The sequence below is a fragment of the Pezoporus wallicus genome, unplaced genomic scaffold, assembly GCF_028554395.1.
Source record: "Pezoporus wallicus isolate ANWC-B61680 ecotype Strahan unplaced genomic scaffold, APGP_CSIRO_Pwel_v1 contig_593, whole genome shotgun sequence".
Classification (NCBI taxonomy): domain Eukaryota; kingdom Metazoa; phylum Chordata; class Aves; order Psittaciformes; family Psittacidae; genus Pezoporus; species Pezoporus wallicus.
The window spans coordinates 6,462,033-6,478,242 of record NW_026642342.1 but is presented as its reverse complement, the minus strand read 5'-3'; the positions used below and the strand labels follow the sequence as shown (position 1 = coordinate 6,478,242).

Sequence of the window (16,210 nt, the reverse complement as noted above, 5' to 3'; positions counted from 1 at the left end):
TCTCCTCTGTTGGCATAGAGAGGGACAAGGAAGGATGCTGTAAAGAGGAATGTTACTGGGTAACAGAAGTTACATTGTAATAACCCCAGGTTGTAACTTGGTTTTTAATTTTTGTCAACTTCCCATATAGTGATTCGGTACAACCACAGAATCTGACAAATAACTTCTCAACATTGCATATTAACTTGAAGACTTCATAAAGCTGTCATGGTTTTATACAGGTTTTTTTCACCTCCTTTTCAGGATTCAATTACAAAGATGTCTGTTTGCATGCCCTGAAGATACGTACTTATCTATACAGTACAATATACTCTAAAAAAAACCTTTTGTAGTTTTTTAAGCTTTATCTCTGATGTGAGAAAACTCAGCTATATTCATAGTTAATTGTCTTGATCAAACCCAAACTCTTTACAATTAAGAAACAAACAGAAGGTATGGCATATCAAACAGACTTTCTGCTGCTGTGATCTTACCTAAATACAGGCTCCTCAGTATTTCTACATTAATAGTAATAAAGTGCTCTTTTGCTTTCTTTGCTTCTTTTTAAAATATTATTATATTTTCCTGTACACAAACCTCTGGTGCTTTACAAACCAACATTGATAAAGAGTTACATAATTGTTTGTGTTAAGTATATGGACAAGGGGATGTATGTCCATCTAACTTAATGAACTTACAACTGCTGAGGTAGCAGTTGCCTACCAGGCAGAACAGTAAGGGGTTGTGGGGAAGGGAAGGCAGTTAGAAATCCTACCTGGTGTGTAGTTACGTACTTACACTGATACAGTGGCAAAGACATTGACAACTGAGAGATGCTGTTCATTTTTCAAGTGCATTTGCTTCTCAAGGCAAAGGTTTTTGGTGAAGATGTCTTCACTTGGATCTTTGTCCTGACTTCCACCTGGCCAGATGACTTTGAAACACAGAAGTTGTGGGATTTGGCTACTAAAACCTTTCCTTTTTGTGAGGATGTTGAAATGGTGTTCAGTTGAGGAAGGTGACTTTCCCTGTGTTATGCTACCTGTGTCCCTCCCTGGGACATGGAGAAGTCACAAATTCGAACATGGAGTATGCCTGAAAGGATTATTGTCACTAATTCTCCACATTAACATTGCTCAGGTCCCTAATATGTGCTGTAGATGTGGGTGTGAGCTTAACGCTAGTCACAGAGGTTGGTGTAGGGACAAGCAGGGTGTGACACAACTAGGAGACCAGAACATGGCACTCTACAAGTCTCATACCATTTCCTGCTCATCAGTAACACTTTGCCAGCACGAGACAGGCATGTGGTTGATAGTCATAGCTAGGCTTTTCCATGCCCTGTCTTCTACAGGGATACACTAAGGTTATCAGAGTGATACCTGAAACAAGGAACTTGAAATTACTATCTCGGTCTTCTCTCTGTCATTTTGGCACTATAATATGAACTGAATCATCAGTCTGGGTTAAGCAGAGCTACGATAATTTATGTCTGTTGTATCTAGGTCCTTTCCATCATCTGCTGAAGGTCAGGTTATTGCTACAGATTTCTTCCTCTTCCACTGAATTACAATGCATCAGCAGACTAAGGAAGAAATTTGTTACGGTTTTGTTGCTCATAGCATATTTTCGTATATTAATACTTCCTGTGCGTGATGCAAATGGCAACCCTCCAAGGCAATACATTGTTCTTAAGAGGGTCAGTGCTATGATATATGGTGGTGTTTTCCTATACTGATCTGCTTACTTCTTATCTTTGAATTATGTGAGACTTGAGTTCAGTAATACAGACATGAGAAGAGAGATGTCAGATCCTCCTGAAGGGAACAGAGATGTAGGCTTAACTATCATCTTTTTATTGTGGGATGAATTAGACCTAATGCAAGATAAAATGCAAGCATAAAGAGCAAGGTTAATTAATTACTACTGACAATCCAGTATTTGTTAATTGATAACATTTATTATGGTGGTTACCTGAGGAGCAGCTAAGAATGGAGACTCATGTGCCAGGCAGATAGTGCTGCCCCAACAGCTGCTTCTCTCTGCTCTGTGGTAGATGACAATAACACTCCTCAGTGGTGAGACCGAAAACAGGGGACAACTGTGGGAGGCTGGGTAAGAAGCTGCTTCCTCCTGACAAAAGCTGTGTTGTAACTGCTGGCGCAGGCCTGGCCAAGGGGAGCAGGACTAAGCAACAAACATGGGTGTTTTCGTCCTGGTGCCTGTGGATAGAAACCTAGCAATGGGAAAACGGTTGTCTTCATCATGTAATGTGGGAAATTCTCCTAGCTAGAAGTGCAACAGTTACAAAGGCAAATCACAGGGGCAAGTGGCAATATTTAGCCAGGGAGACCTTCTGAATATCCTTCTGTTGCAAAATATTTTATCTCGGGACTCAACCTTACCTTGGTTAAGGTTGTTAAAACAGGCATAGGTTTTAATGGCTAATGGGTTTAATTTTATCTATATTATTACTGTCATCTTACTGCAATTCTGCAAGTTTCATTGATGCTGACAAAGATGACTGGAATATCTTGATTTGTGGCAGAGACTAAATTCATATTATACATAAAATGCATTTTTGTTCTGCCTGAAATATAGACAATACTAGAGAATCCTCTTTAATTATCACTGACAGCTGTATTTCAAAAGAGCCTGTGAAACAAGCAAGCCAAAAACCATGAATCAACAGCTCAAACAACAAAGAGTTAAGAAATTTTTCTTCTTTTAGATTTTTAGCGTTGAAATAAATCAAGCTGCTCCAATTCATTTCATTATTCTTCTAAAATTTAAATGGAAATAATGTTAGTTACTGTTTGTTGAAACAGACAGTGCACTGAGTTCCTAAATATGTTGAAACTGGTGAAATGAGTACTATATCTTTGTAGGAAAGGCCAAGAAACCAAAATATCTCTGTAGGGTGGAAATAAAAACTCTGTGGCAAATTGAGCAACAACACAGAGATACCTTTCACATCATGTTTATGGACCCTTGTTTTTGTAGTTACGAGAGTCTAAGGGCAAAGACAAGATGAATTTTGTAGGTAAAGGCAAGATGTTTTATTCAAACAACCATCTTAGCTGGAAAAAGAAAGCATTATGTCCTGTGTACTCAAAAACTCCTCTGCTTTCTCAATTTCTAATAGTGGATTTAAGAAAAAAATGCTACTTTTTCCTATAAACCCCATTTTTGTCTGAAATTCAGACATCAAGGAGCATTTCAATTTTGAAAATGTTATGGAAGACACAATTTTCTACCAAAGGCTACGATGCAAAGATGAGATCAAAGTAATAAATGGAGAGGGGAAATGGATGGGATAAATTCAATGTATCCATTACATGACAATCATACAGGCTTAAATTATTCTACAGCTCAGAACTATACAGTTTAATCTTTTATATGTTGGTGTTTCAGTTGCTATATATGGGATAAGCAGAATATTTTGTTATTGAAAGAAATGTGTCACCTGGAAATGAAACGTTCAGAAAATCATGCATATACTGGCTGTATTTCTGCAGTGAAGCTTTTAGCATAGAGCTAATGAAGTGCTTGGGGTCCTAGGGAATAAAAGGTGCTATATAAATGTAAGAAATTATCATTAAAAAGTTCTTCCCTCCAGGCATTTGGGATTTTGCTGTGTGTGTTACAAGGAGGCATTTGCAGTCTTTCATTCCAAATGCTTCAGCTTAGACCTGCTCCAACTCTCCCTCTGCAGCTTCAGCTACAAAAATGTTTATATGAAGAAACCATTTCTAAATGGGTTTCAGTTAATCATATTTTGCTGCCAACATGAAAGAGCCTGCCTTGGTTTAAGCTTTTTATAGCCATGTTGAAGACCAAGAGGAACTAGATACCGTTTCCTCAAGAGGTTTTCAAATGCTGTTTTAATCATTATTAGGCCTTGTCTGCATTGGTGGATACAGGATATTGGTGGAATACAGGACACAGCCAGAATTCCTGGAAACAAAAAGCCAGCTGAGCAGTATCTGGCTTCATTTTCAGAACTCATGTTGTATGGTCCTTTACTGGTCACATACTTTCTTTCACAATCTTCTATTTCATGCACTCCAGTTTTGTGTCATTTTGTATGTATTTCTCAAGTCTTCCTAATCCAATATGCAGCCTTTAAGATTGTCTACTACCTTTCACATATTATGAGCCTAAATGGCAAAACTGGTGAAATTAGGAATCAAAACGAGTTCTGACACCACTAGACGTAATCCTTTACCACACTGTCATTTTTTTGGAACACTGTAGCTATGTGCTCCATGAATTCACACCAAATGTGGATTTTAATTTGGATCCACGCACTCTGTGGATCATAAGCATTTTTTTGAGTCTACTGCTGCTTATGGAACTGGGCCTTTTAGCTCAAGTAGTAAGGTGAGGGATTAAACTAAGGTATCTTTAAACTCTTAATAAGATTGTGAGATTTGGCAGCATTAGAACTAAAGTTCATATTTCTTTATGCTGAGCATTTTACTTTTTTACTTGTTTAGAAACAGATGTGAAATATCATAAACCACTGCATTTTCTTCTGTAAGTTAATGCTTTTGTAGAATTTGGTGGTTTCCTTCAACTATTAATTGCAGAACTGAAGGAAGAATTGTTGCATAAAAATAATCTTCTGGGGGACAAAATATATGTAAGCTTGATGAGCTTTAAAATGATTTGGTATAGTAAAATGATATTCAGGAAGAAGTATAGGGGTAGAATTAATATTTGCAGTTTCTGTTGTTTGCATTTTGGCTAGGATGGAGCACATATGACCAAAAACCTTAGAAGAAATCTGTGCATTGCATGAAGTGATAATCTTTCTTGTGTTTAATTAAGTGCAGTGCAAACCTGTCCATATGTGCTCCAAAATACCAGAACTTGATTTTACAAATGTATCTTTTCAGAAAACAAGCTTAATTCTCAGAAGAATAACATTAGCACTCATTAGGGGATTGAGTGCGTTAGGGTACTGTTAATGAAATTCATAGCCTTTTGCCTATGGGCTATCAGTTTGAATTCAGTCAAACTCAATGGAGATTAAAAACTGGCCTATTTAATGGCCTTTTAGTCATCTCTAATGAGATGAGTTTGGTGGGTCTCAGTTGCATTACATAAACCATTCACACCACCTTTTCCTAACTAGAAAGCTCTCCAGAGAAACCCAAGTATTTCATGGATTGTGGGGAAAATTAATATCTGATACCATGAAAATAAATGAACCAAGAAACAAAGAAAAGAAAAAGCTGTGATTCAGACTAACAAAGACATTATTTTTCCGTGTGGAATTTATAGTTCAGTATAAAGTTTGTAAGTTAACAAATTACCTGAGCATGTGACATACATTGCTATACAGCTATACAGAATGTATCATGACAGGGACTCCCAAAGGAGATATCTACACCTGTGCCTAAGATCACACAAACACATGAAATGTTTAAATGTCTCTGGGATTTATGTCTATCAGGAAAAACCAGGATCAGAATAGCTATCTGGATCGTAACCGCAGTTATGATGCTGGAAACAGTGATTACCTGCTCTGCCGCCATTATCTCACAGCAGAGCAAATGCTTCTAAACTTTTCTTAGGGATATTTAACTTAGTCTTAAAAATACATTAATGATGTTTCCAGAACCCTCTAGAGGATATACTCCATCCACTTATCCATGTCATACAAAAACTTTTCCTTATGTCTAACCTGAATTTCTTTCAATTAATTTTTGCCCCCTCTGCAGTGCTTTGAGAACAAGGTCTTACTCTCCCCATACTCTTTTCTTCTCTGGACTAAAAAACCTCAAGCATGCCTATTCTCAATTAGGGTCATGTCTTTTAAAAACATTGTTATTTTTTTCCCCTTCCATGTATTCCCTTCTGTTGGACTTTTATGAAAGCAATTTTTCTGGAAATGCAGAGCCCAAACAGAATCTTACAGATGAGACTTTACCAGTATTAAGTAAGAGAAGAACTTCTCCGTATGTCCTAGATATAACAGCTCTGTTTACACATCTCTCCTGTACTGCAGCTTTTTTCCACAATGGTGTGACATTGTTGATGCATGTTCAGTTTGTTATGTATTCTGATTCCCATTCCTTTTTCTGAAGACCTGGTGTTTATTTGTCTGTTCCCAGTCTTGCCATTGTGCAATTGTTATTTTCCTGCTTAAATGTTGAAGTTGGCACTTGTAGTTATTCCATTACATCCTATTTCTGCAACCAGTTTGTCAGGAGCATTTTGAATTCTTTTCTTGTCTTGTGACATGCTTCCAGCTCTGCTGGTCTGGAATTCCTGCCAGAGCCCTTCAATGTAAACTGTACTTGGTCATTCACACCATTAGATTTGGTACCAAACTCCAGACATACCCACCTCCAAGGAACTGTATTTGCTATATCCTGTTGTTTGTCACAATGAAGCACTGCTGATGTAGTTTTGTGTAGTCATTTCATTACGCTATGTCTTTTGCTTGCTCAATTAAGAGTTCTCTGAGATGGTGTCAAAAGCCTTACCTAAGTCAAGCCACAACAGATACTGCTACTCCCATCCAAGGCCTGTTACACTATCACAGTGTGACAGGATGAGTGTGGCTTGATGTGATTTTCTTGACAAATCCATGTTGGCTGTTAACTTACCACTTCATTAGCTACTATGTATTTAAAGATGTGCGATTATTTGCTTCATTCCTTTTCTGGGAATAGAGGCTGGAATGATTGACAGCTCCTGGCTCTACCTATTCCCCCCTTTTGAATTCTATGTGCCGTGTTTCTCCTTTTCCGCTCTCCTGAAATCTCAGTTGTCTTTGAGTTCTTGGTGATGACTGCTCGCACCGCTGACTAGTGTGAAATCCTTCGAGCCCAGCAAATCAAGGAAAAAGATACAGTTTATCAGAGCAGTCTCTACACATTTTTTCCCTCAATCGGGGTTTGCCGTCAGTAACGTTAATAAAAAAAGCATCGAACGCTTCTCCTTTCCCGGTGTCCCCTTATGGCTTCCCCCCGCCCCGAGCGGACTGAGTGCCCAGCTCGCCTCCTGTCCGCTCTCCGGTTCCCTGTTCCCCTCCCGCACGGCTCTCCGGGCAGCCTGCCTCTCTCCGCGGCCTCTGCACAGCTCCCACGGCACCTGACCTAGTTCTGCACTCTGTGTGGGAAAGGTACTGGCCAGGGATGCTCCGGCAGCCGGCTCCCTACCGCGCGGGGGCGGGGACAGGAGGGCAGGGCAGGGCAGGCCGCGCCGGGCGGCACTTCCCTCTACCCCGGCGCCGCGCCGGTTCCGACCCGTCGAGGGCCGCGCTGTGGGCGCAGGCGCGCAGCTGTGACGGCCACCCGCCACCGGCGCGGGAAGTACTCACGCATGCGTGCTACGCACCCTCCCCTTCCCCGGGACGCGTGTGCGTGCGGTATTCTCTGTGTGTGTTAGTTAGCGGTGTGGGCCGGGCAGCGTGCGCGGTGACGTCACTCCGCCGCGCGCACGACGTAACCCCGGCGTGACGCACACCCGCGAGCCCCGTGAGTTTCCCGTTATGCTGCTTCTATTCTTTTTACACCCCTCCCCTCCTCCCCCCGCCGGACGCCGGGAGTTGGGGGGGGGCGGGGAGGAGGAAGAAGGACGGGGGGCGCGAGCGGCATTGCGGCGGTGGCACGGGCTGTCTGCGGGCGGGGCGGCACCGGGGAACATGGCGGCCGCCTACCGGCCCGCTGCGGCACCGCCGCTCGGCCGCAGCCGCCCGCGCCGCGGTAAGTGGCCGGGATGTGGCGGCGCGGCCGAGGGTAGGGTGGGTGAGAGAGAGAGAGAGAGAGAGCGCGCGAGGCGCTTCCCGCCGCTGCTGCCATCCCTGCCCCGGCACTCTTCATCGACTCGCTCCGTACTCGCCGTCGTCCTTCGCCCCCTCCCCGAGCCGGCGAGCGGCCTTCCCGGTGCCCCGTCTGTGTAGGACACAAAGGGCCGTGCCGAGGAGGTTTTTGTTCAGTCACATGAAGCGGCGCAGCCAGTGAGCGCGGAGCTGGGAGGGGGAAGCGGGGCCGCCGCCATTGCCAGGCGCGGAGTTGTTGGGCAGCCCGGTGCCGCCGCGGCGGGGCCTAGGTCGCGGGGAGAGCCGCCCGGGGCCGGGCCGCCAGCAGCGCGGGGCCGCGGGGACCCAGGTAATGCCGCGCGTGTTGCAGCCGCGGCAGGAGGATGCTGTCGCCCCAGGGTGATGGCCAGGGTCACCCTGGGGGGCTCCGGGAGGCGTCGGTCCCTTCCCGTCGCCTGCCCCGATGTGTCAGGGCGGCACGGCGGGTCATGCTGGGCGGACCTAGGCTCTGTTGCTCGCCGCTTCGCTGCCGTTGGCCTCGCTAGAGCGGCTTGTCACACGGTGCCAACCCGGGCTCACGGTCACCTCGGGAAGGGCTGCCTGCTGCTGTTCTGGGGCATGGGAAGCGTGCGGTGTACTCCCTCACCCTTCGTTCCCTTCCTTCTTGGCATGAAACAGGGCGGCTCTGAAGTGCACGGTAGTGTTAAAAACGGCTGGCAAGTTCCTCTCCCGCCGTAGGGCTGGCCGGTGTGCCCTACGTACCAGGGCAGTGCTGCTGCCTGTAGGACGCGCGGACCCGGTGCCGAGGTGCTTTACAACAGCGAAGGAAAAGTTAAGTGTTCAGGTATAGAAGCCATTTGTTCAGGCTCCCGTCTGCTTCAGGGTCTGGCGGGTTTTCTGGCAAAGTTCGTGTTACGCCAGGTTGCAGTGATGAGCATCGTCTTGACCAATGTCATTTGTCTGAAATCTGTAAATTTTTTTCTTTCTTTTTACAGCTTATATGTAACCTTTAGTCTGCTGGAAATACTTGTGTTGCGGTAGTGTGGGCTGTAAACTGACAAGGTTGTAATGAAAACCGAGCATGTTATATCAAAATAGGTTTCTCTCAGTGTACACAACTCTGTCCCTTTAAGCAACATCTCATTGGCAGTGATATTCTGATTCCTGCCTCCCCTCCTTCCCTTTCTAGCACATAATTTAATTATGAAGATTGTGTCATGGAACTTAGATTTCAGGCACATATGGGGAATGAATGTGCACCAGATTTTAGAGTAAGAAGCCATTTCACATTGTATAAACTAATGAATTAACACATGGGACAAAGACACTTAAGAAGCTGATAAGCATCTCTGGAATTGTACCTTTTACTGAGAAGTTTCAGCAATATATTGGGTTTTTTTGTATAAGTGGCAAAATAATTTTTCATTCCCATTATAAAACAGATCTTTAAAGAGAAGATTCCTCACAGTTGAGTGTGAATTGCTTCAGCGTTCTGGTAACTTAATGTGATTCTTCTGCATAGAATTCTTCATTACCTGACTGGTGCAAGGCAGGTAATTTGAGGGCAGAATAAATGGACTGATTAGACAATGTAGAATAGATCTGGAAAGCTTTTAGTGGGTCACTTATATGCAGAGAAAATGCAGCAGATTTCTTATTGGAGAGGAGTTTAGAGTGTATGGAGGAGCAGCGCAGTGTAACAATCCTATTACACTGACTTACAGTCAGAGCTGATGCTGCAAACCTGTCCAGTGTAACTGCAGGGGATGTGGTGCAGAGTTATACAAGAATTGAAATTAATAATCTTCAGTGTGTTGTCTTAAAACAGTTTCTTCTGCTCTCAGGCATTTATTCAAATAGATTTATTTTTAATAATAAAATTACCCAAGGAGCAGGAGTTCTATGGAGTAAAAAGTTGCTCATGTCACCAAAGAAAATTTGCTTTTTAAAGATACTTTTGTTTTCTCTACTCTGTATGGTATCTTGTGTATATATAATTAAAATTATATCTTTGGCCAGTATTATTATATCAAAATCAGAGCTAAGGTGTACTACTATGACTCTTTTTTTTTTTTTTTCCCCTCCCAAAGTTCCATGAAGTCCAGAATCTTATTTTATACTGAACAGCACTAGAAGGAATGTGCCTAACAAAACGTGTATGAGAGTTCCTGAATGAATGCTAAAAGGGAATACTGCTGTCTTGAAATCTCAACAGGTGACCTCACTGGTGGGAGGAAAAGGCACAGATCACTGGGAGCATCCTTGTGAGGTTATTTACTACAGCAACAATTGATTGAAATGGGAGTATCAGCAATTGGATAAACAGGATGTTAAACAATAGGGCAATGCCTTCCACTTTAAAATAACAGTGCAGGCTGAAATTCAGTATGGACACTGAGTTCAAGGGTTGTCAGTGGGATTTCTTGTGGAATAGATGGTGCTTATACTTGCAAGTATTACCAGAACCTACTAGCACATATACTTTTTTTTTTTTATTTGCACCTTTTGAAGTCACTTCTGGAGAAAACAGCACTGCAAAAGAGAATTAAATTCTCCATGGTAATAAAACACACACGTGCTCACACGCTGTTACTGATTTCAAACACTTTCAGGCTTTGTACCAATCTGCAAAAGATCTGAGAACTCCATACTGGAAGAAACACAGACTAGTGTCACTTGCTGTGAAGTTTCACCTGAAGTTGGTTTGAATTAAAGGTCTCTGAACAGTTGTTGACTGTCTGTGTGTGTCTGGCTAGGAAATAACTCACTTTCCACAAGTTTTTACATTTAAAACCAGCTTTTTGTAATCAACAGAGTTCCAGTGATGCAGCTTTTAGAGGACTGCCTTAAGATACTTGTTTTATTCCCTCTATTATTGTAATACCAAATGCACTTCACTAATGTTACAGTTATTTTAAGGCCGATTGAATTAGTTCCCTGGGTGCTCTGGGTTGTGAATGTACTGCACTGTGTATTCAGAGATGGGGAGGAAAATAATTTAATAAAATTAGGTTATATCTGAACAATTTTGCACTCACTTCAGTTGACTTTGAGACTGATTTCAGTTGTCATAGCCTCCAAAGCTCGATTCCGTCAGATGAAAATAGTGTCCACCCAACTTGAGAGTGTAAAGAAATCCCTGGTGAAATAAACCAAAACAAGTCTGTCTTCTCTAAAAATACGTCAGTTTATCTTCTTGAGCACTCTAAATATAAGCTGATTTTTGATAGTTAACATTTTTCCTTGGTGCTTCTTTTTTTTTCCCCCTGTGTAGAGGAAAACTTCATATAGCTACTGGAAGAAAAGCGTAAGCTACCTGAGGAAACTGTGAATGTTGGTCATTCTGGATGACATATGTAAAGATACTGCCTGGGTTAAAGGATTTCATGTGGTTGGTAGTATCAGGAAACAATATCCTTTTCATGCTTAATTAAAACCCGAACAAACAAAAAAATCCCATACACTTTTATGCCTGTATACATTGTGTCCCCTAAATCAAAACTGGTGTTAATGAGAACTGTTCACACAAGCAGTGATGGTGTAAAAATCCTGCCCATATTGTCCACAGAAATGTAGAAAAGCTTCTCTTTGATAGGCAGGGGTGTGCAGTGGTTGCTCAGGCTTTCCTGGTGGTGTAATGATGGACACAAACATGATGTGCCTCTACAGTACAGTCATACTGTGAGCTGTAGTCTGATTGATGCTCAAATCACAGCTGCCTGTCAGGAAAGACCATGTCATGAGTTTGCATAAAGTTCTGAGGTGTGTTTTTTCCTGGCTATGGGAAGGGACATGATAGTCATGGGTCAGTCATGTTACCTAGCTTGGGATGCGGTGTCAGGTAATGGGTGTTGTGTCTTGGTACGAAGGCTGCCCAGGTTTCTTGGGATTTTCTCGTAATTGGAGTCACCTCATTGAAGTAGAGCAAGCTTTTTTAAGTGTAAGGAACGGAAAAATCCAGAAGTGGGTTGCGCTTCATTTCTGTCCTTGTTCAACTCCACTCAGCAGCTGTTACGTTGACAAAACGTTGCAGCAACATCCTTATGTGTTGCCAATGAGGTTAAAGAGGGAGAAAGTGTCTTAACAGTGAGTACGCATTTTTTAGTTTTTGTTGCACTAAATCTTAACTCAGTATTTCTAAGTGAACTTGGTAATACAGACAAGTCTCAGTCCAGGAGATACCTCTGGCGTGGGAACTGCTGGTTTCAGATGTGACTAAATCCAGCTACTAGAAGTGGTTAATCTTTAGTTGACATTTATTGATTGATACTGAGTGCTTAATCTTACATATGAGCGACTGGTTGAAGGATGATGGAATATTTAGTAATTCATTATTTCTTCAGACTTAATCCAGAGGATGCAAAGTTCATGCTCAAATCAGAATGAAGGTCAGATTGCTGGGCTTTGGAATATTTCAGGCCTACTGTTAGTGTGTGGTAACTTTTCATTATGCTGATCATTGCAAGTTAGATACTTGCCATACTGTTTAGGGTACGGTCTTACTCTATTCTGAGTGAAAATAAAAAACGTAGAAGTTGCAGTCTGAGATATTTGCAGTCAGAAGTTTTGTATATGTAAAGGGACATTATTTTGTGAGGATGGAGGGAATTGTAGGTGCTGTAGTGATTTGCCCAATTGCACCTGAAGACAAGAAGTGAGATGATTGTAACTTTCTTGGGCCAACTGCTAGCCTTTGTAAAGGTACTTTACACAGCAAAGTAATGGAACATAAGAAAAATAAGGTGTAAGGTGTATGTCTCGTATAATTAACCTTCTTTACAGGCTTTTACCTGATGTATCCTTTTTTAGTTTGAGTGGAAAAAAAAGAGGAGTTCCTTAACAAATGTAATCATTCTAATACTGAAAAGTAGTGATGAATCCCTCCTGCATGCCTGTTCACAGAACAGTAATTTGGTGCTTTGATAGCATGAGTTGTGTTTTATCCCATGTACTTTCCCACTGTGACTCTGACGGGGACAGGGATGGGTTTTCCACTCAAGATTTGCTTCCAGAAAAGGCAAATAACAGTAGGTCAGGGGACTACCATTGGAAAAATTGCTTACATCTGCTTCTAAAGCATGGCAGCTCTGAAGCTGCTCCTTGCCGCTGCTGGTAGGAAGTGGTAGATACCTGTTTCTTGTCTGGCTGCAGTCAGGGGGTGATGGGTAGTGGTTATGGTTTGGGTTTGGTTTGGTTTGCTGCTTTTCATTGAATATTCTGGTTGGTAGGTTATTATTAATAATATTATTATTATACTTCAGGTTTTGTTGTCTTGAGTGGCTGTCTTCTGAATAGTTCTGTTTGCTTCTGATGCTGCTCAGCTCTCCTAGGAATACTCTGTGATGTAATTCTTCATAACTACTTTTTGAGAAAGTCCTTAATGTTTGTAATACTTGCTGCTGATACTTTCTCAATCTTCATTGTAGACTTGTGCAACAGTTTTGTGGCTGTAGAGTTTCAAAAACTGTCTCTTAATATTAACTTTATTTTCCATATTTCTCTTTTTCAGTCAGAAGAGTCAGGAACTTCACAGAATTTGTATCTTAAAATTAGGCTTCAGCAAAACAGTGGTTGTAGTTATTGAAGTGTTTATTGTGTTTGTAATGATTTAGTTTGCAAAGAAACTGTATTCTTATAGATGTTCTTAGGAGCCTTCACCGGAGACACCAGATTCTGTGTTCCCTTGTGATAATTGGTGGGGAGGAAGGAGAAAGGGAAATTTTTTGTTGTTACTTTTAGTTGGTTTGGTATTAGAAATGATATTTTCAAGAGGACAGCCTTTGCCTGAAAAATGCCAATATAAATAAATCTGTTTCTTCACACAGAAGTGCTGCTTTTTGTTGTCTAATACCATAGTTGTTTTGAGTGTATCTTCTGTGAGAAAGTCTTGATTGTATGTGCTGTCACAGGGAATGGGAAGTGACAGTTCTGCAGCTGGCTTTTCCCAGCTCTCTCATAGAGTGAAGTGCGTACTCTGTCCTCTTTTGCTTCCTTTTTCCTTCTTTAATATATATATGTATTGACATAAGTGAAATCACCTAATCTGTTTTCGAGAAATACTTAAAACCTAGAACCTGTGGCGTCTAATGAAAATAACTGCATTGTATGCAAATTATAATGAATGTTAGAACTCTGAAGTGATTTTTAAAGCAGTTTTTTGTCTTCTGGGAAGTTGAGAACATAATAGCAGTTAGTGCTCCCTATTAGGGTACTTATAAATGGAAAAGATATATTTTGGCAGTTTTCTTCTGAGGAAAAAGGGAAAAGATAAGTTGGGGGAGACACATGATGATGAATTAGCCTAGGTAAGCTGCAGTGGAAAAAATTAGAGGCTTTGGAGCAATTACAGAATGGGAGGGAGTGGAACTCACATGTCTGGTATGCAAACTGAACTGAAATGCTGATGGAGCTGAGGTGGAAATGTTGCATGTGTGTTACATAAACCAAAGAAGACTGTAGATATTATTGTATATTCTTTCTGCATCCTTCCTTTGGGAAAAGCTCTGAAGGTTTGTTTTGCCTGACTTGTTTTCTTTGGTACTTTGGGATAGTGATTGTCTTTTTCTGTGTCCTTAGAAAGACTTCAGTGTATTGGTCAATAGTGACACGTGTTGTGCTGAGAAGTGATAGGCTTGCTGATGAGCTACTTTAGCATGGATTCTCACAGACCTTTCTTTTGTTAGTGTTTTGAAGGTAGATAGGTACATCACTAGCATTCAGTGCCATGTTCCTGATGAGACTTTCTGGCTAAGTTCACTCTGATTGTTGTTGCTATTACCTGCGGGTGAAAGTGGTGGTACATAAGAGAGCTTCTTTCCTGGCCTGTGTGAGGCTTGGAGAGGAAGAGAAACAGTTTGTCCAGGAAAAAAAATGTTCCCTAAGTGTACTTTTACTGTGACTGTAAGGCTGCTGTTGCTTGTCACAATTTTACCAGCAGTAATGTTGCATTAGCAAGCATAACTTACTTCTGCATAAGGGAGAGAACCAAAATAGTAATGAGACTTGGGAGAAACCGTTCAGGTTCCTATGCAACCACAATGTCAGACTCTTTCTACAAATGTCATACAGGTACTGTGATAATTCATTCTTAGAAATGTTTTCTAGACGCTAAAAAGAACTTGGGAATTTGTCTTCCGGTTTTGAATCCAGTGAAGTTCTAGCAGAGGTTACCAGAGAAGGTGATGTGCAAGAGGTAGACGAGCAAGGATTTATGTCAAAAATAAAAAAAAATACTGCAGTATTATAGTGGGAGAGGGTTTTTTTTTAATAATTGCAGGAGTTTTGTGAGTGTATGCACAGTTTATGTGTGTTCCTTTCCCATCTCTCCAGACAGATCTTTCTAAACATTTCATAGAATGATATAATCATAGAATGGTTTAGGTGGGAAAGGACCTTAAAATCATCCAGTTCCAACTGCCTGCCATGGGCAGGGATGCCTCACACTAGACCATATTGCCCAGGGCTCTGTCCCACCTGACCTGGAACACTGCCAGGGATGGGGCACTTACAACATCCTTGGGTAGCCTCACCACTCTCACAGTAAAGAACTTCCTCTTTATATCTAACCTGAACTTCCCCTGTTTTAAGTTCAAGCCCATCATCCCTTGCCCTACAGCTACAGTCCCTGATGAAAAGTCCCTCTCCAGCATCCTTGTAGCCCCCTTCAGACACTGGAAGCTGCTCTGAGGTCTCCATGGAGCCTTCTCCAGCCTAAAGAGCCCCAACTTTCTCAGCCCGTTTTCATACAGGAGGTGCTCTAGCCCCTGATCATCCTCATGGCCTCCTCTGGACTTGCTCCAGCGGCTCTGTGTCCTTCTTATGTTGAGGACACCAGAACTGGTTACATAGAAACAAACTAAATCTTCTTTATTGTTTTCCAATGTAAGAGTATTGTGTTAGGGAACAAGATACTATGTTCTAAATTCAGGCTATACTGAGGGTAACATATCGACATTTACTAACATTGGGACTATATCCGTGTTCTGCAGTCTCTTTGGTAGTCCAGCAATGTCCATTAGGGAATTACAGAGGGTTATACTTTTGCATGAAAAGTACTCCCATATCCCAGCAGAACATTTCTTCATGTCATTTGGAACATTAAAGGTGAGTTGGGTGGTTTTTGTCTGTTAAACTGTTTAGAGAAAAGTGGATTTGTTTGACTTCTGCAGAGTGATCATTTTGATGTTTAGGATGTTGAGCACTGATTTAAATGAAGTTCTGCTTAATATAGTTCAAGTAACTTGGCTTTAGATCTAGTTAGTAAGCTGGTCCTGAGGCATGCTAATGCATTCTGTTTTTCAAAGGATGTAAAAATAAAGGAGGGATGATTAATTAGTGATCCCTTGCGTTGTGGTTTCAATGATGATCTTAAAGTCTTCTTCCAATTTAGTAATATCAGTACTAGGATCTAGGGTGATTTTGTACACAGTAGTCTCTCTGTGACTTCACTTTCAT

The 16,210-nt window shown here is 41.7% G+C and overlaps 1 protein-coding gene across 9 annotated transcripts in view; it reads left to right on the top strand.

Annotated features, from left to right (window-relative positions):
- Positions 1–16,210, top strand: part of ZNF644 (zinc finger protein 644) — a 78,469-nt gene that overhangs the window by 19,671 nt on the left and 42,588 nt on the right. For 3 of the 9 annotated variants that reach the window (XM_057429161.1, XM_057429160.1, XM_057429153.1), the window contains exon 1: positions 7,389–7,472. The exons of 2 other annotated variants lie outside the window; for them this stretch is intronic. The gene's annotated coding sequence lies outside the window, so the exon portion shown is untranslated. Of the gene's footprint in view, positions 1–7,388; positions 7,473–7,624; positions 7,701–7,807; positions 8,106–16,210 lie in introns of those variants that run through there. 4 more of the 9 variants (XM_057429158.1, XM_057429159.1, XM_057429156.1 and 1 more) reach the window with 4 other exon arrangements.